Below are 19,999 nucleotides of genomic sequence, written 5' to 3' on the forward strand. Positions count from 1 at the left end.
ATCACCAACTCCCGGAGTTCACCCAGACTCACGTCCATCGAGTCAGTGATGCAATCCAGCCATCTCATCCTCTGTCGTCCCCTTCTCCTCCTGCCCCCAATCCCTCCCAGCATCAGAGTCTTTTCCAATGAGTCAACTCTTCGCATGAGGTGGCCAAAGTACTGGAGTTTCAGCTTTAGCATCATTCCTTCCAAAGAAATCCCAGGGCTGATCTCCTTCGCATGGACTGAACTCTTCGCATGAGGTGGCCAAAGTACTGGAGTTTCAGCTTTAGTATCATTCCTTCCAAAGAAATCCCAGGGCTGATCTCCTTCAGAATGGACTGATCTTCAGGGGGACCCAATACGGCTACCTAATTCCAATCCCACCCAACGTCGCCTATTCCCCATGAAGGGGAGTGGGGGGAGGTGCTGGGCGAACTCAAAAGTCTTGCTGGGGCGGGGGATGAGGGTGAGGGGAGCGGCTGGCTGAAGGATCTTGGAATAAGAGACACCACCTGGGAAATAAGAGACACGTTGCTGAGGTGGTCGTGGCTCAGGGAGGCCCGGGAGAGAGCGAATGCGCCTGCGTGGCTTGGGCAATTCCCCGGAGCGAAGGGAAACACACAGAGGAGTCAGTCCAGTCAGTCCCGGCCCGAAGCAATTCGGAGGAGGTCGGGTTACTCTCCGGAACTCTTGTGGGAAAGAAACCAAGCATCTGCCAGTGTCCGAGCTCACACTTGTACAGAGCCTCTCATTCACTCTGAAGCTGCAGGTTTTCGGGAACACCGAGGCCTTGTTGATAGGTGAGACAGACCAGTAGTAGAATGAAAATCACCTGGGAGTCTTGGTTCATGGTGAGGCCCAAGGACCCCATCAGCAGCACAATCTAATGGGGACTAATTGGCGTCACGTTTTCAACCCCAGTATTGCAAATGGGGACCCTTCTCCCCCATGACAGTATCCAGGTGGTTTTGGAAAGACCATGGCCACACTGACCTTGAGGGCCTGACAGTCTAGGGCCAGCCGAACTGTAGCTCACTGCTCATGTGCCTGCTGTTAGGTGGTTAATGCGTCTGGTCTTCAATCATTTACTCGAAGATGCTGGCAATACCACCCCTTCCTCAACTTTGGTCTATGGCCGCATGTCAAGATTACCAAGACACAGTTGAATGAGGAAGAACATAGCTGAGCCTGGTTTGCAGGTAAGTGCGCACAGTTTGATGGTAGTAACCGGAAAAGAATTGTTGCGGCCTCGTATCCTTGGACTACAGTGAAGAAGCAATAGTGTCCTGTTAGCTGTGTCTTCAGGTGATATATCTGGAGGGTGTGGAAAAGGGTTGGCAAGAGTATGACTGTATACTGATTGATAAATAGTGGCTCAATTTTGGATGGAATGGTCGGATGATTGGAAGGACCGGTAACAATATTTAAGCCGATTTGATATATGGTTTCCTCAAAATGTGCCTGGAGTATAGAATATATGTGTCTTGTATAAATATTCATGAAAGACATATTGCAGACCAGGCTTTCAGTAATCAGATAGACTATAAGATGCGTTCTAGGGATGTCTTTGTGACTCTTTAATCTTATCTCAATGCTTGTTTGCTCAATGGGTTGAGCAAAGTGGCAAAGATAGCAGGTTATATGCATTATAAACAACCTTGGCTTTCCCTCACAGAAGTTCATCTGGCTAACCCCACTGCTATGTGCCTCATATACTAACAGCACAGACCAAAACAGACCCTTTTCCCTCCAGTTAGGGGTTGGAGGGTTGAATAGTCAGCCATATCAGCATGGATGGGGCAGAATTCCACCACCCCTGCAGGAATAAACTTTTTTTTTTTTTTTCCTGAATATAGATTGTCTTTGTTAGACATCCTGAATCCCATATTTCCCATAATTGTATCCCTTATACATTGTTTTTAACAAAGAAATTCTTTTATGGTGAAAATGACAAGACAGCTTGATACTTAAGGGATTTATTATAAAATGGTTCAGTGGTCAGTAAATTATTCAGTATGATACCAGCTGGTGACAATGACTTGTAAATTTGAGGTGCTGTCCTATGGGATGCTCTCTAAACCAGTAATCAGTATCTACATTTTTTGGCTTTCCATAGGCAGAATATAGCCAGCAAGGGCATGGTACTTCTCATTATTTCTCTTAATGAACCTTTTGTCAAGATTGGTTTTTATTCTCTCTAGCTATACTTTTGGCAGTTTTCGATTTTTGGTTTCCAAGACAGGAAATCATTCATGAGGGCATAAAATAAGAATTCACTTGACCTTGATGCTGAGGTTGCCAGCTGAGTGTTGGGGCTCTTTCTGCCCTTGAAGCAATGAATAAAGAATGGAGTGGATAGATTCTCTGTAGTGACTGACAAGAGAGTGAATATGATTGATATTACACAGTAGAAGGGGGAAGTATATCTGAAGCCCACAGTTTTCTCTAGGATGCTTGTTAGCACTTCTGCTTCACTTGAAAAGATTCATGGAGTTTAAAAATAAGCAATAATAATAAAAACTACTAAGTCTCATCCCCCACAGGGAGAAAGGTTTGTATCACTGTATCACTCGACCCTACCAGCTGAAGAACACAGAAGTTATAAATACCAACTATCACTTCAAGACTAGTTGAAGAAAGTTATTACAACCCTATGGTATTTTTGTTTGCTTGTTTGTTTTTGATGTTGCTAATTCTCTATTTATGTATTTAATCAATTTCCCATTTTTTCTTCCTTTCTCTTACTATTTCATCCAAAATATGTTGGTAATGGTTAAAATTAGAACTTAATCTGAGTTTTCAGTATAATAGAGTAGCACTATAATACAGTATGGAAGAAGAATAAAAAATACCCAGACATGGACATGGCTAATAATGGAATGAAGGATATATTTGGATATTTAACAAAGTTGTGGACTTGGTGGATAAGTTTTATTCAAGGCATAATAATAAATAAGAAAAAGAGTACCCTTTTAAGTGATGAAGTGCATGCAGTCTAGAATAAGGATGTAACTTTAAAACATCTTTATATACCAACTGTCACACCATAAATATACATAAAGCAAAAGTGCTTGTAGAAATTCACAGTAGTTGTAGGTGAATTTAAATAAACTGTCAGATCATGATTGATGAAGCAGACCAAAATATGTAAGAGTTCTTGTAATATAATAAATCATATGGTTGACCTAATCAGCATGTCCCAAACACAATACCCTAACAATACACAATACTGTTCCTTTGTGTATTCCCATGGAACTCTTAAAACAACTAATTACATATTAGACCGCCAAGGAAACTTCAGTAAATTCAGAAAGATAGAAATCATGTAGATCATATTGATAACAAATAATCTAAATATTCTCTTTTGTTTCATATTCATCTAATTCCCCTGTTCCTTTTAGCAAACATTTTGCTGTTAAAATACTTAATAGAGGACTTGGATAAAAATAATGGAAATGCTTATGAGGAAACTGCTTCTGGTTTCTGCAGTGGAAAGAGCAGAATCAACTAGTTGCATATTTTCCCCCTAGGGAATAAAAATAATGCATTCCTTCTCTTAAAACAAACAGAACCTTTTACAAATCTTTCATTTTCTCTTAATAAGCCTTCAAATCAATTCAGGCTAGTATTAAAAAGCAGAACTTTCCCTGGGGGAAAATATTTGGAAAAATTATTAACTTAATCCTATTTTGCTCTTAATTATTTTATTCATTATAAACCAAGTCTCATAATATCCTAGACTAAATTAAACAGGCTTCAATTATAAAAATGGAGCATCCCAGCTACTAAGATGAATCACATAAAAGAAAGAAGAGTCTACTTATGTCCCTCAAATTTCAATATATTTAGAAAGTTATTGACCACTCTCAACATTCTGGATGAATTAAGTGGACAGAAGATATCACTGTATATGTCTGGTTTTGCACAAAAAATGTATATTCTTTATTCCTCTCAGTATTCTCTTACCTGAGAATGCACTATATTTTTATGTAACAGTACGTATTTGTTTATCCATTTAATTTTTCATTCTCATATTGGGGTTCTGCATAATCTCATTACTCAAATGTGGCAATGTAATATACAAAACAAACAAGGTGTGAATGTGAATTGCTCTGCAAATCTCAGTGTAATGAGCAGCACAGGAAAGTATCAAATGCCTTAGGAATTCAATCTTTCAACAATATTTAATGAAGACCTAGTAAGTGCCATGTATTATTCCAGGTACTGGAGATAAAACAGTGGCCAGAACAGTACTGTGCCCACATTCCACTAGAGGAAACAGAAAACAAAACAGGCACAAATGTCAGAGTTTATTATGTGCTGTGAAGAAAAGTAAAACAAGCTAGGGAAGATAGTGCCAGAAAGAGAGGAGCTTGCAATTTTATACATGCTAGCCTGAGAAGGCCTCTCTAAGAAGGTGACTATTGAGCAGAGATTTGAATTAAGCAGCAGCAGCAGACTGATGTGTGAGATAAGAATTTCCTTGGCAACGGGAAAGCACGTGCTATGTCTTAAGGTGGGACTGTACTTGAGGTTGGAGGAAGAGGACAAAGAGACACATATGGTTACAAAACAGTAGTTGGGGTGGAGTGTATGAGAAATGAGACTTCAGTGGTAGTTAAGAGCCAGGTCATGGAGGGCATTGCAAGATATAGTGACTTTGGCTTTAACTCAGTGAGATGGGAAGCCTTTTGGAGAGTGTAAGGAGAGAAGTGATGTGATCTGATTCAGGTTGTAAAAGACTTCAGGAAAGCTCAAATATGTGAGAGGATGGACAGATATATCAAATTTGCCTGAAAGCTGTCACACTGTATAATGGCATCTACAGTGGACAAATGAAGTATTGGCTTCAGTGGAAATAATGTGGGATCAGTAACTTTTGAATGGAACCGGTGATTGGGCAGCAGCCAAAGTCCTGGTTGTAAGGCTAAAAATTAGACCTGTGGAATCAGAGTGTGTGCTGACTATTGTATTATGGGCAGCTTTAGCATTCAATCCTGAGTGGGTAATCAGGTGCTTCTCCTTCCTAACTCTTCCAAGAAAAGAGAAAGTCACTCACCAACATGCCTGAGCAGATAGAAGACTGTTTCAGAAACAAAACTGAGTAGGACTTGGGGCCAGATATTGGTGAGATGGTTACCTGTGGCTGATGAGATCCAGGAAAATAAATGAGTCATCCTATTGAAACTGGCAGCCAATGACAAGCTGGGGACATTTCTTCTCTGTAACTTTCTCCAAGATCCTCACATCGTATAAAACTTGTGAAATGATTTTGTTCCATTCTTGGAGCTCGACAGCATTTCCACATATCTCTTTTAGGGTATTCTGTGTATGTTGACATGTTGCATTACAGATATTTATTGATATGTCAGTCTTCTGCACTAAATTTTGAGCAAGTTAGGTACTCAAAACTATGCCTTACTATCTTTGTATCTCCCTAGTGCAGCTTTTGGCATGTAGGATTTACTACTAAATAAATAGTTATGTATTTCTAGGAACAAAGAAGCAAATAAATGTAACTTTTTCCTGCAGGCTCTACTTAAAAAAAAAATCACCTGGTTTTTAGTTGCTGAGTCATGTCTGACTCTTTTGTGATCCCATGAGTCCATAGCCCACCAGGCTTCTCTGTTCATGGGATTTCTCAGGAAAGAATACCGTGATGGGCTGCCATTTCTTTCTTTAGGGAATCTTCCAGAGCTAGGGATCAAACCAATGTCTATTGCATCTCCTGTACTGGCAGGCAGATTCTTTACTTCTGAGCTTCTGAGGAAGCCCCTAGAACTAGTTCAGTTCAGTTCAGTTCAGTTCAGTCGCTCAGTTGTGTCCAACTCTTTGCAACCCCACCAATCGCAGCATGCCAGGCCTCCCTGTCCATCACCAACTCCCGGAGTTCACTCAGACTCACGTCCATTGAGTCAGTGATGCCATCCAGCCATCTCATCCTCTGTCGTCCCCTTCTCCTCCTGCCCCCAATCCCTCCCAGCATCAGAGTCTTTTCCAATGAGTCAACTCTTCGCATGAGGTGGCCAAAGTACTGGAGTTTCAGCTTTAGCATCATTCCTTCCAAAGAAATCCCAGGGCTGATCTCCTTCAGAATGGACTGGTTGGATCTCCCTGCAGTCCAAGGGACTCTCAAGAGTCTTCTCCAATACCACAGTTCAAAAGCGTCAATTCTTTGGCGCTCAGCCTTCTTCACAGTCCAACTCTCACATCCATACATGACCACAGGAAAAACCATAGCCTTGACTAGACGGACCTTTGTTGGCAAAGTAATGTGTCTGCTTTTGAATATGCTGTCTAGGTTGGTCATCACTTTCCTTCCAAGGAGTAAGCGTCTTTTAATTTCATGGCTGCAGTCACCATCTACAGTGATTCTGGAGCCCCAAAAAATAAAGTCTGACACCATTTTCACTGTTTCCCCATCTATTTCCCATGAAGTGATGGGACCGGATGCCATGATCTTCGTTTTCTGAATGTTGAGCTTTAAGCCAACTTTTTCACTCTCCACTTTCACTTTCATCAAGAGGCTTTTGAGTTCCTCTTCAATTTCTGCCATAAAGGTGGTGTCATCTGCATATCTGAGGTTATTGATATTTCTCCCGGCAATCTTGATTCCAGCTTGTGTTTCTTCCAGTCCAGCGTTTCTCATGATGTACTCTGTATATAAGTTAAATAAGCAGGGTGACAATATACAGCCTTGACGAACTCCTTTTCCTATTTGGAACCAGTCTGTTGTTCCATGTCTGTTTCTAACTGTTGCTTCCTAACCTGAATACAGGTTTTTCAAGAGGCAGATCACGTGGTCTGGTATTCTCATCTCTTCCAGAATTTTCCACAGTTTATTTTGATCCACACAGTCAAAGGCTTTGGCATAGTCAATAAAGCAGAAATACATGTTTTTCTGGAACTCTCTTGCTTTTTCCATGATCCAGCAGATGTTGGCAATTTGATCTCTGGTTCCTCTGCCTTTTCTAAAACCAGCTTGAACATCAGGAATTTCACGGTTCACGTACTGCTGATGCCTGTCTTGGAGAATTTTGAGCATTACTTTACTAGCATGTGAGATGAGTGCAATTGTGTGGTAATTTGAGCAATCTTTGGCATTGACTTTCTTTGGGATTGGAATGAAAACTGACCTTTTCCAGTCCTGTGGCCACTACTGAGTTTTCCAAATTTGCTGATATATTGAGTGCAGCACTTTCACAGCATCATCTTTCAGGATTTGAAATAGCTCAACTGGAATTCCATTGCTTCCACTAGCTTTGTTCATAGTGATGCTTTCTAAGGCCCACTTGACTTCACATTCCAGGATGTCTGGCTCTAGGTCAGTGATCACACCATCATGATTATCTGGGTCATGAAGATCTTTTTTGTACAGTTCTTCTGTGTATTCTTGCCACCTCTTCTTAATATCTTCTGCTTCTATTAGGTCCATACCATTTCTGTCCTTTATCAAGCCCATCTTTGCATGAAATGTTCCCTTGGTATCTCTAATTTTCTTGAAGAGATCTCTAATCTTTCCCATTCTGTTGTTTTCCTCTATTTCTTTGCATTGATCGCTGAGGAAGGCTTTCTTATCTCTCCTTGCTATTCTTTGGAACTCTTTATTCAGATGCTTGTATCTTTCCTTTTCTCTTTTGTTTTTCGCTTCTCTTCTTTTCACAGCTATTTGTAAGGCCTCCCCAGACAGCCATTTTGCTTTTTTGCATTATTAAAACTAGTTATCCACCCTTAATTGAATAAAAACTCTACATTGCCATCATTATAGAGGGTTTGTAGGGTTTCTTTCCCTAAAAATTTTGAATGAGAATAACTAAGTTTTTGCACTAAGAGTTAAGCTTTCAAATGAGAAAAAAACCCAAAATTGCTTTAAAGGGCCAAAAAGGCATTCTAGGTCTGTATAATTTTAAAAGAACCTGTCTGAATACACACACACACGTGTGTAATTATATAGAATAGATGACAATTATAAAATATACCTGTAACACATCAAATTAGTAATAATTTTTATTGAGTACTTTATGACAGTTATTCTAAGTTCTTTATGTACTTTTTAGTACTTAAATCACTTAACAACACTTTTTTCAACTTTGTGTATCAGTAAATTTGGAAATATAGAAGTATGTCATTTTCTATGAAAATCAACATTAATATATCCATTTATGGATTGATAAATATGGTGTAATAATTTGGAAAACTAGTGAAAGATCTATTTCCCAGCTTTTAATTAAACTCAGAGGAGTGAGTTTTACTTAGTCTCTAAGTAATAGACAATCTTTGATTCAATATTTTCTGATAAAAAAAACTGAAATATTTCCAACTCATTTTATGAGACTAACCAAAATCAGGCAGGGATACAGCACAAACTAAAAACAGTCCTTAAATTTCAAGTACAAATATCCTACATTCAAGCAAATTAAAATCATTACATATTAGAATAAGTTGTTTTGTTTTTTTTTTTTTACAGAAGCCCAGGATGGCTCAGCATTCTGAAATTTGCTACTGTAATTGACTGTATTTTCAATGTAAAATTAGATTTTTACATTGTATATTATCAATATCCAATTTGATTATATGGATGGGTTAATAAAAGCTGATAAATACAATAAATCCTAATTTGATAAGTAAAGGGCTTCCCTGGTGGCTCACATGGTAAAGAGTCTGCTTGCAGTAAGGGAGACCTGAGTTCAATCTCTGGGTTGGGAAGATCCCCTGGAGAAGGGAATGGCAACCCACTCCAGTATTCTTGCCTGGAGAATAAGTAAACAAAACACTTAGCAATCTACAAGTAGAGGGAAAGACCCTTTCCAAACTGTGTTCTAATCAGAAATATACAACAGATTTTGTAATTAGAGGTAAAACATTAGAAACATTCCTCTCAAAGCTAGGTATAAGAAATGATTTCTACTGTATAAAATGCTACTTCATGATAGCCACTGTGGGGAGAGAAAATGATGAGGTAAAAATATTGGTAAGAAAATATTTCACCGCTGAAGGGGTTTTTGTTAATATCTATTCCACATTTCCCCCAAAGGCAAAATATGAAAATACAGATATTAATATCAACTTTATACTGTTTTTAAATATACTTGATATTTTTCCCTGTAAAGCACTTTGTAGAGTATCTTACACAGAAGAAATACGTAATTCCTATCATCATCATCATTGTCACCATTTACTCCCTGAAGCTGCAAGTTTAAAGACCCAACCGAAACCATAGTAATTTCTAATATATTTAAGAGAGTTAATCTGCATCGAGTTAAAGGTGGAGATTAAACCTACCCAACTTTAATAGGTATAAATTCACAAGGACATGGAGAATAGGAGAGGAGACAGTGTCAAAATTTTGGAAACTGGAAATTACTTGAATAAGTCAGGCATTTAAGCAGAATAGAAAATTCCCCAGTGATGTGGGAATTGTTGGGCTAGGAACTTCCAGAAGACGGTATGTATGGAGTATGGGATTGAGGTAAAGAAACTTGGTTAAAAGAAGTTAAGAAGCCAGGTTTATAAATTCTCTGCCTCATACCCCAGCTCCTTCGCCTCTCTCCACTCCTCACCACAAGATGTTGGAGATTTTTTTACTTGTGAGAATAATTTACTCGAGAGACACCACCAGGCACCTTTGAGGTTGGGGGTGCTGTGCTGCAAACAGGGGGATTAACTTGATGTGTCCATTCCACATACAGAGACCATAAAACCTCTTACCTTCTTCAGCTGGAATGCAGGTCTTTACCTTTTAGGCAGTTTAGAAGAATTTCCTCTGGGAAATCCAGAAGAAATTTTTTAAAATACAGCTAAGGTTTTCTAAAATTAACCAGTTCCGTCAGATGACTTTGCTCAATTGCATTCATGTCCTCAGAGCTTTCAATCTAATTTTATACTGCTGCTGCTGCTGCTAAATCGCTTCAGTCGTGTCTGACTCATTGCGACCGACCCCATGGACTGCAGCCTACCAGGCTTCTCCGTCCACGGGATTCTCCAGGCAATAACTCTAGAGTAGGTTGCTAGTGCACATAAATACAAGCAGGTAAACAAGGACTACCAAACATCCAAGGAAAGTTTCTAACCTGAAAGAGAGAAAAAGGCAGAAAAAATAACCAGAGAAGAAGAGACTTGGAGGAAACAGAAAATACAAGGAGAAGAAAGCTATAACAGCGAAACCAAAATCCCCAAAATGAATGAAGTACAAGTTACCATGAAAAGGAAGGTTCAGAAATTAAAACAAGCTCTTGGAAATTTAAAACATCATAGAGCTAAAATAACTCAATAGGGCTGGAAAATAATGATAAAGGGAGATTTTTAAAATAAAGGAAATGAGATGATTCTATAAGCTTCCAGACAGAGGAAAAACAAATGTTACAAAGGGCAAAGAAATCAAATGACCTCAGAATTCTGAATCCTAAAAGATAACGAAATGAAGCAATATCCTCCCTGAGGAAAAATTAACTTTATTCAAAAGTTTCCATGCTCAGACAAGTTATCAGCCAGAGGAAAGATATTCTTAAGACATTTTGATACACATAAGATCTTAATCTCTCACTCCTTCTAAACAAGCTGGTAAAAGAGGTGCTCAACAAAATAAGGATGTAATTGGAGGACAAGGAAAACATGAAATTACGGAAGCTTCCACTCTAGAAACAAAGTGCTAGGAATGCGTACTCGTTTTTTATGATTTGTATCGTGTTGGTCCAAAGAGGGTTTTAAAAGTTTTAATTGGTTGTCAGAATCTAAAATTGGGAGTTTCACATAAAAATATGCCTTCCAGTTTCTGCTGAAAATTCAGGCTGGCAACACTCTCTACGGTGGCGGATGTGAGCTGAAAGTGAGGAACCACGCCCACTGTGCCTGGGTCGCGACCTCTTGCGCAGTCTCTCCTCTGCACGGCCCCTCCCGTTCTTGCTGTTTATTTGACAGTGAAACAAAGTGTCATTTGCCATTTATCATTATACTTACTTGTGCTCTTACTTTCTTACAGTGGAGTTCAGCAAAATATTTCTCTCCCAAAATTGAAATATAAAAGTAAGAGGGCAATATATATTTTTAAAGAAAAATAGGAGAACACATATTTCTTATTCTGATTGAAGAGGATGCTGCTTGTTCGGTGTGCGAACCAAATGTGGCTGTGTTAGAAAACTGCAGAGTAAGTCATTATTATGAAACACAATTATTTTGGACAGAATTGTGATACATATTTGAAACTATTCATGAATACAAAACCCAAGATAGCAAAGACTTATTATTTAAAACATTCTTTTTCTGTGTGAAAAAAAATAGTACTACTGTGGAATAGAGTTGTCTTAAGTAAAATTATTCTCCATGTATTCAAAGCCTCTGGCAGATGAGTATGTCTATTGAATGAAACAGTGATAGTGAATTGAGACCACAAATAATTTCTAATTTAGTTCTTACAGAATTAGTACTTATCAGCATGTTGAAGAGTTAGCTGAGAATTTGCCGAACAATTGCATGAAAAAGTCAAATTGTATGTGGCATGTTTCTACTGCAGGTGTTGAGAATGTAGATATAAATAATTCCACCTAGGCAACAGTATTTATTATGACAGATTGTTATATGATCAAAAAATTTTGAACATGGTACCCATGACAAACACAGCATTAGGAACCAATTTAAACTGTTTTACAAAGCATCTTATGAATTTTAGTATAGACTGGTCAAAATTGACAAGAGTGCCTACAGATGGTTCAGCTAAGGAATGGTTCTTCAAACGTTGGATCTCTTATAGGGCATAAATTTGAGGAGAAAACATTTTGCAGTGCTGAATGAACATAAATTCATTGTATCATTCAACAGGATAGAATTGTGTTCACAAGTTCAAAGTGAAACTTCACCCATATCATATAGAATCCTATCAACTGCACGGAATCGAAAATTCCAACTCAAATTGGCTTATAATATGAAAATTAATAATTTTATATGTAGGAAGTTCAAACCAAGGGAAGGTTTAAGGTTGATGGATTCAGTATCTTTGATGTGTCATTAAAGACCGTATGCTTGCTCCATGTCAGTTTTACATTCAGGCTGATGAGATGCTGGACACAGTTTTCAAAAACTTTACTATCCAGTGGAAGATGTGAAATCTTTCCTAAAACCAATCACTGGTAAAAGGAATTATATTAATACCAGTAAAACCTGCCCTGGAAGCTGGAAGTTGAGTCACTTTCCCTGAAATACATGAACAGTTAGAAGAAGTTGATTTTCTAGGGGAAAAAAAATCGGGATTCTATTGGGATTAAAGAAAAGGGATAGAGATATTTGGTAAGAACAAATACTATTATCTGAGTTGTGTTCTCCTGGCTTGAACTGAAGACAGTTCTGTCTTGATTGATGAACTGCAAGTCCAGTGTGGTGGCTGGCTCTGTTAAACTGAGGTTAGGTGGTTTTCTTATGAAGTGGTACTGAATCATTTTATGGAAATTTTAAAGCAGTGAAAATCAGCTAACTGGTGAAGACTAGATCAAATATTTTCTGCTGAACATTTTAACCTTCTGAAATTCCTTTGTTCTCAGCAAGGTCTTCAAAAGAATTTATATCATTACACCAATGTATGTTTTAATTTGCTCTTTTCTAGGGAAGTTATGACTTTGGGAACTTCATTAGGCAGGGCCCAGTTGGTCTGCTTTCCTAAGCAGAGATTGGTTTTCAAAATGAAGTAATGGCTTGAGTTGCTGTCTAAAAATTCGGAGGTTAGAAAACAATTTTCAAAAATAAAATTCTTTAATTTCAAAATTTATGAAAATAAACTATTATTTTCCAGTTCACTTTCCTAAGTTTGAAAATGTGAATGAAAAGTACTAATGGATGTTACTGAATTATAGCACCACATTGTACTAAAACTAAGTAGAATAATATTAGAAACCAAAATTCTATAAATATCCTAGGAATTGATTCCCTAAATATAAATCATGTTGCAAGATTTTATCCATGTTCATGAGTAACTATATTTGTGTACCATTCTTTTCAATCAAGAAATTACTTAAAAATAAGAACTACTCCAAAAGATCAAAACTAAAATGATACTTGATTTTTATATTATGGTATCACAGAAATAGGGCTTCCCAGGTGGCACAGTGGTAACTAATCCACCTGCCAATGCAGGAGACTCAGGAAACAAGGGATCGATCCCTGGGTTGGGAAGATCCTTGGAAATGGCAACCCACTTCAGTATGCTTGCCTGGAAAATTCCATGGACAGAGGAACCTGGCGGTCTACAGTCCATGGGGTCGCAAAGAGTCAAACATGACTAAGTAAGCATGCATGCACCACAGAAATATGTGAGGTTTCAGACTGGAAATCAAAATAGTAACACATTAAAGAAAAGTTTTAAGAGTTTATTATTTCTATAATTAAAATTTTAGTATTGGGTATTATTCATGTTTTATTTTGCTGATTGCTTACACTGAGATATTTCTCTAGTAGTTGGATTTTTTTTTTAAGCACATGTTCTGCTTTTTGTGTTTCAGTTACTGCTTGTAGACATTTAATTTGCTATCTGTTTTGGGTCTGAATGAGGTCTTTTAAAAATATATGCTGAATATTTTATGTAGGACTGGGTAAAGGTTCTGCCTTGACCCTATAAAGATTTCTTTCTTAATCTCAGGGTGGTAGTGAGACTGTCTCTTCAGTGATTTAGTTATATTTTCTGATGATGCTACCTACCTTTATTTAATTCTAGATCTTATCGGGTATAATGGAGACTTTGATGTGGCAGTTTTGTCTGGCCATGAGTTCCCAGGCACTTGGTCAAACATTATTCTGGGTGTGCCCGTGAAGATGATTCTCGGTGGAATTAACATTTGAATTGCTAGACTGAGTAAAATAAAGTGTTCTCCCTAAAGTGGGTGTGCCTCATTCAATCTGTTGAAGACCTTTAATGGAACAGAAAAGCTAAGTAAGAGGGTATTTCTCCTACCTAACTGCCTTGAGCAGAAACTTTGAGTTTTTTCCCTGCCTTCAGGCTTGAATTGAAACATCAGTTCCTCCTAGGTCTTGATCCTGCTGGCTTTCAGACTGGACTATACCTTTGGTTCTCCTGGTTCTCAGACCTTCAGACTTGAACATAAACTGAGCTTATTGACTTCCTTGGGTCTCCAGCTTGCCAAATGCAGATTTTGAGACTTGTAACCTCTGTGACTGCATGAGCAAATTCCTTAAGGATATCTATCTGTTAAAACATATGTTTTGAGAGAGACAGAAATTGATTAGAAGGTCTTGGCTCATGCAGTTAAGGAGGCTGACAATGAGAGAGCGCCAAGTGTCATAGCCCAGCCTGAAAGCCAGCAGGTTCAAGACCCAGGAAAAGCCAGTGTTTCGGTTTGAAGATAGATAGATAGGTCTATCAGTTCTGTTTCTCTGGAGAGCCCTGGCTGATACATTGGAAGTCATTTGTTTTTTTTTTTTTTTCTTGTCCTCTTGCCTCCAGCCAAAATTGCCTTAGCTAAGTATTGATTTTGTTCTTCTTCTCTTGACTTTAGCTAGATCCAACGTCTGTATAGTCTATCAGAGTATTACTTTTCAAAGTTGAGGATCTTGTTAAGATGCACTTCTCGTATTGTAAGTCTGGAGTAAGGCATTCATTTCTGCATTTCTAGGAAGATTTCAGCTGATACCGATGCTGCTGACCCCAGGACCATTGTTTGAATAATAGGTGTTTGAGGATTGTATTTTTACAAACATTTGATACCCCTAAACTTTGGCCATATATCAAGGCTCGCTTTGTCTGTAGCCTTTGTTTACAGATTTGCATCTTGGCATTTCAACACAGAAGTACCTTAAATGAGACCATGTCTTTCAGAACCATCTGTTGCCACCTAATGATAGCTTAGAAAAACAGTGGGGGTGAAGTCTTGTTAGAAAACCATACCATACATATAGAATAACTGTATCCTTATAGAAAGATAAGTATCTTTAGAGGAAATTATCAAAACTGATTTCCCACAAAGTTTCCAGAAACATTGTGACTTCTCCGATAGAATTAAGTTAGATCTTAGAAATTTTTCTTTTGTGTCCCTCACTTTACACTCATCATTCACCATCTGTGGAGTAATGAAATAAACAGAGGCTTCAGAGTTAGACATAGCTTAGGAAATAACTTCTTTGGATTTAAATTTATTATCTGTCAAGTGAAACATACTCTTTACTACAACATAACTCCTATTTTATTTGGAACCCTTACTAAAAATATAAGGGCTGCATAGCAGAAGCCATAGATTGTAGAAAACTTTGGATATTTTAATTTATTCAGTTGGTATTGCCAAATTCACAGAAGCAAGAGAGTGTCTAAGACCAAGTCTGACTTGGAGAAAGAGTCTTAAGGCTAATTTTTTTCACTACAGATAAATTCTTTAATTCTTTTATTATTTCACCTCCCTCAAACAATACTCAACTGTAGCCATCTATCTATTTCCATATGAAGGGAACACAGAGGAAGAAGTAAGGTAGAAGAAACCTTACCAGAGATTTTTGCTATTTATGATTTGTTCTAAAACTCCTGTTCTCTCTTAATCTGATTGAGATTACAACATTTCATAACTTTCATTGTTTGCCTACAAACTCTGAAGAAATCTGGCTTATCATAGTGCCCTGAGTCAAACCATAAGATCTATTTCAATATTACTCCTTAGCATAATTAATATTTAACTCAGTGGTGATCTGTCTTGAAGTTTAATAATATAAAGAAAGATTTTAATTCTTGAGGAAAAGAAATTAAGGAAATAGACACATTTTTACAATGATATAGTGTTTTTTCCCCTACCAGATTCTGAGAGAGAGTGTGTGTGTGTGTGTGTGTGTGTATAAAAAATTGTGCTATGACGATGCACTCCTGCCTTTGCCTGGGTCTTCTAAAGAAGAACTGGAGGCAAGAATTAGGTTGGCAGTAATTTGGGAGGAAAGTACAAGCCTTAGGCATTGAGAGTGAGGAAAAATGAAAATGAAGCAAGGAATATAATGTGATACATACAGCAAGTCACTAGGCAGACTTGTTTACTTGGGCAAGTACAGTACTTCTAAGGAACGACTACAAAAGGAATTGAACTTGGAATAATCTATAGGAGAGAGAAAAAATGTGACTAACTAATTCACCAGGTTAGTTCCTTCCTGTTTCCCATTTCCTGCTGCTGCTGCTGCTAAGTCACTTCAGTCGTGTCCGACCCTGTGCGACCCCATAGACGGCAGCCCACCAGCCTCCCCCATCCCTGGGGTTCTCCAGGCAAGAACACTGGAGTGGGTTGCCATTTCCTTCTCCAATGCATGAAAGTGGAAAGTGAAAGTGAAGCCACTCAGTCGTGTCTGACTCTCAACGACCTCATGGACTTCAGCCTACCAGGCTCCTCCGTCCATGGCATTTTCCAGGCAAGAGTACTGGAGTGGGTTGCCAGTGCCTTCTCTGTCCCATTTCCTAGTGGTCACCATTAGTTCCATGGGGACTAAGGTTCCTGGATTGCATCATCCGGCCTTTCAGCAGCCACTTAAATAATGAGGTTCTGTAATCTACAGTGGTGTTTAATCCAAGTTTGAAAATATGTAGCAGGATTACCTGGTACAGGTGGGACACTGACCAAGACAGAGAAAGAAAGAGGCAATTGCAGGAAACCTACTGAGAATTCCACCTTAGAGTATCCAGGTATTACAGACTGTTTCACATAGTAATGTGTATAGCAGTTTAATAACTCATCCAGAGTTTTAGTTAAAATCAGGCTTTTTAATAATCATAATGTCATTTGTTTACATCTGTTGAGAAATATTTCTATTGCCAAAATGCTTTGGTAGTGTTATCTATAAGGTTTCTGGGATAATTTTACATAAAATGTGTATCTGCAGACAAGCATGAAAATGCTCTTTTTGTTAGCAATATAGGGCAAATGAAAATAATTTTAAATACTTTAAAAATGCTGAAAGTACTTTGAGAAATGGAACTAGTTATTTTCTGGGTAAATACTTTGTAAAAGTTTTGCACCTCGGTGTAGGGAGTGAGGAATGCAGATGCTGACTTTGAGGTTTCCTTTGATGACTAAATGATCAAACTGAGTGACAGAAAGGACCAAGTTGATAATGCATTTAATCTGTTTTAAGCCTATGTCATTTTAATATCTCTAAGAACTCTGGTATAATTTTTGTATACTCCATGAGTGCTAGAGATCTCTTCAAGAAAATTAGAGATACCAAGGGAACATTTCATGCAAAGATGGGCTCGATAAAGGACAGAAATGGTATGGACCTAACAGAAGCAGAAGATATTAAGAAGAGGTGGTAAGAATACACAGAACTGTACAAAAAAAGATCTTCATGACCCAGATAATCATGATGGTATGATCACTCACCTAGAGCCAGACATCCTGGAATGTGAAGTCAAGTGGGCCTTAGAAAGCATCACTACGAACAAAGCTAGTGGAGGTGATGGAATTCCAGTTGAGCTATTTCAAATCCTGAAAGATGATGCTGTGAAAGTGCTGCACTCAATATATCAGCAAATTTGGAAAACTCAGCAGTGGCCACAGGACTAGAAAAGGTCAGTTCTCATTCCAATCCCAAAGAAAGGCAATGCCAAAGAATGCTCAAACTGCCACACAATTGCACTCATCTCACATGCTAGTAAAGTAATGCTCAAAATTCTCCAAGCCAGGCTTCAGCAATATGTGACCCGTGAACTTCCAGATGTTCAAGCTGATTTTAGAAAAGGCAGAGGAACCAGAGATCAAATTGCCAACATCTGCTGGATCATCAAAAAAGCAAGAGAGTTCCAGAAAAACATCTATTTCCGCTTTATTGACTGTGCCAAAGCCTTTGATTGTGTGGATCACAATAAACTGTGCAAAATTCTGAAAGAGATGGGAATACCAGACCACCTGACTTGCCTCTTGAGAAACCTATATACAGGTCAGGAAGCAACAGTTAGAACATGAAACAACAGACTGGTTCCAAATAGGAAAAGGAGTACCTCAAGGCTGTATATTGTCACCCTGCTTATTTAACTTATATGCAGAGTACATCATGAGAAACCCTGGGCTGGAAGAAGCACAAGCTGGAATCAAGATTGCCGGGAGAAATATCAATAACCTCAGATATGCAGATGACACCACCGTTATGGCAGAAAGTGAAGAGGAACTCAAAAGCCTCTTGATGAAAGTGAAAGTGGAGAGTGAAAAAGTTGGCTTAAAGCTCAACATTCAGAAAACTAAAATCATGGCATCTGGTCCCATCACTTTATGGGAAATAGATGGGGAAACAGTGAAAATGGTGTCAGACTTTATTTTTTTGGGCTCCAAAATCACTGCAGATGGTGACTGCAGCCATGAAATTAAAAGACGCTTACTCCTTGGAAGGAAAGTTAGGACCAACCTAGATAGCATATTGAAAAGCAGACATTACTTTGCCAACAAAGGTCCATCTAGTCAAGGCTATGGTTTTCCCAGTAGTCATGTATGGATGTGAGAGTTGGACTGTGAAGAAAGCTGAGCGCCAAAGAATTGATGCTTTTGAACTGTGGTGTTGGAGAAGACTTTTGAGAGTCCCTTGGACTGCAAGGAGATCCAACCAGTCCATCCTAAAGGAGATCAGTCCTGGGTGTTCATTGGAAAGGCATGCTGAAGCTGAAACTCCAGTACTTTGGCCACCTCACGCGAAGAGTTGACTCATTGGAAAAGACTCTGATGCTGGGAGGGATTGGGGGCAGGAGGAGAAGGGGACGACAGAGGATCAGATGGCTGGATGGCATCACCTACTCGATGGACATGAGTTTGAGTGAACTCTGGGAGCTGGTGATGGACAGGGAGACCTGGCGTGCTGTGATTCATGGGGTCGCAAAGAGTCGGACACGACTGAGTGACTGAACTGAACTGAACTGGAGTGATTAATGAGATGGTCTCACAATTTTACAAGCACATTTGTTTTTGATTTCAGCAGAAAGCTGAGATTTCAGTGTGTTTTTATTGTGCTTCTGTAATATTTCAGACTGATTACAGTCCACAAGAGGTCTCTGAGATTAAACAAAAATAAATGGTGTAATGTAGTGAGATAGACAACAAGCATCTATTACCTGATTATAGAATGGAGCACTGTTTTTAAGAACAAATCAGAACTTACAGGAAAAGCTCTGCAGTAGAGATATGAACTTCTATAAAGTATATGAAATTAGACATGCTGATGGTTCTGCCACTATACTGGTTGGGAGAATATTTCTGCCAACTTTGAAATTTGCTTAAAAAATGAATTACTTCTAACTTGAATAAAACTCTAGTATTTGAATTTAGTGTTCATGCAGGGCAGAAAAAAAAAATGATCTTTATTCTACCAAGATATTTTAAAAATTAATCACATGATACTTTACTTCTTCCAGAATGGCAGACTTGGTTGTCAATGAGGATATTCTTGCAACAGAACAATACATTTTAAAGAAGAGGAAAACCTGAAATGTGAAGGAACTAGTGAGAAATGAAATGGAAAATATATGTAAACCTAAACAAATACTGTGTGTGTATATATATATATATAGACAAGAGAATGAAAATACAGAATAGCAACAGCTTGTACATTAGGTAGGGGTTGATTATATTTATAGTGGTTTAGGAGTTGTGTCTTATTCTGAAGAGGAATTAATAAATTGTCCAATATTAGAATTTGGGTGTAAAGTTCAAAGATAAAAGGTATAATGAAGGATACATGTTGCTAAAACAGTAAGAAGAAAAGACAGAAGCAATAGTATAGAAAAATAGGACAAACAGAAAAAGTTAAGATTACAAGTATGTTTGAATAGATTAACAACCACAGTAAAAATGAATTAATTATACAGAAATCTGCAAAAGGGAAGAGTAGAAATTAGAGTTTAGATATATAATTTGGAAGAACACCAGTGGGCCTGTGAACAATGAATAACACAGAGTGTTGCTCACCCCACAGTTCTGTGATGGTTAATTTGTACCTCACAGCCATTGCTGAGTGACAGTACACTCAGAGAAGATACTAAGACAGGAACAGGTGCTTTGGACAGGCAGGCC

The 19,999-nt window shown here is 38.2% G+C and overlaps 1 long non-coding RNA gene across 1 annotated transcript; it reads left to right on the top strand.

Annotated features, from left to right (window-relative positions):
* Positions 1–207: 207 nt before the first annotated feature.
* LOC123335128 lies at positions 208–19,433 on the top strand. The gene is made up of 2 exons (XR_006553480.2): positions 208–1,183; positions 19,342–19,433. It is a non-coding gene; the product is annotated as an uncharacterized LOC123335128 (long non-coding RNA).
* Positions 19,434–19,999: the final 566 nt, after the last annotated feature.

The sequence above is a fragment of the Bubalus bubalis genome, chromosome 9 (genome assembly GCF_019923935.1).
Source record: "Bubalus bubalis isolate 160015118507 breed Murrah chromosome 9, NDDB_SH_1, whole genome shotgun sequence".
In the NCBI taxonomy this organism is placed as follows: Eukaryota; Metazoa; Chordata; class Mammalia; order Artiodactyla; family Bovidae; genus Bubalus; species Bubalus bubalis.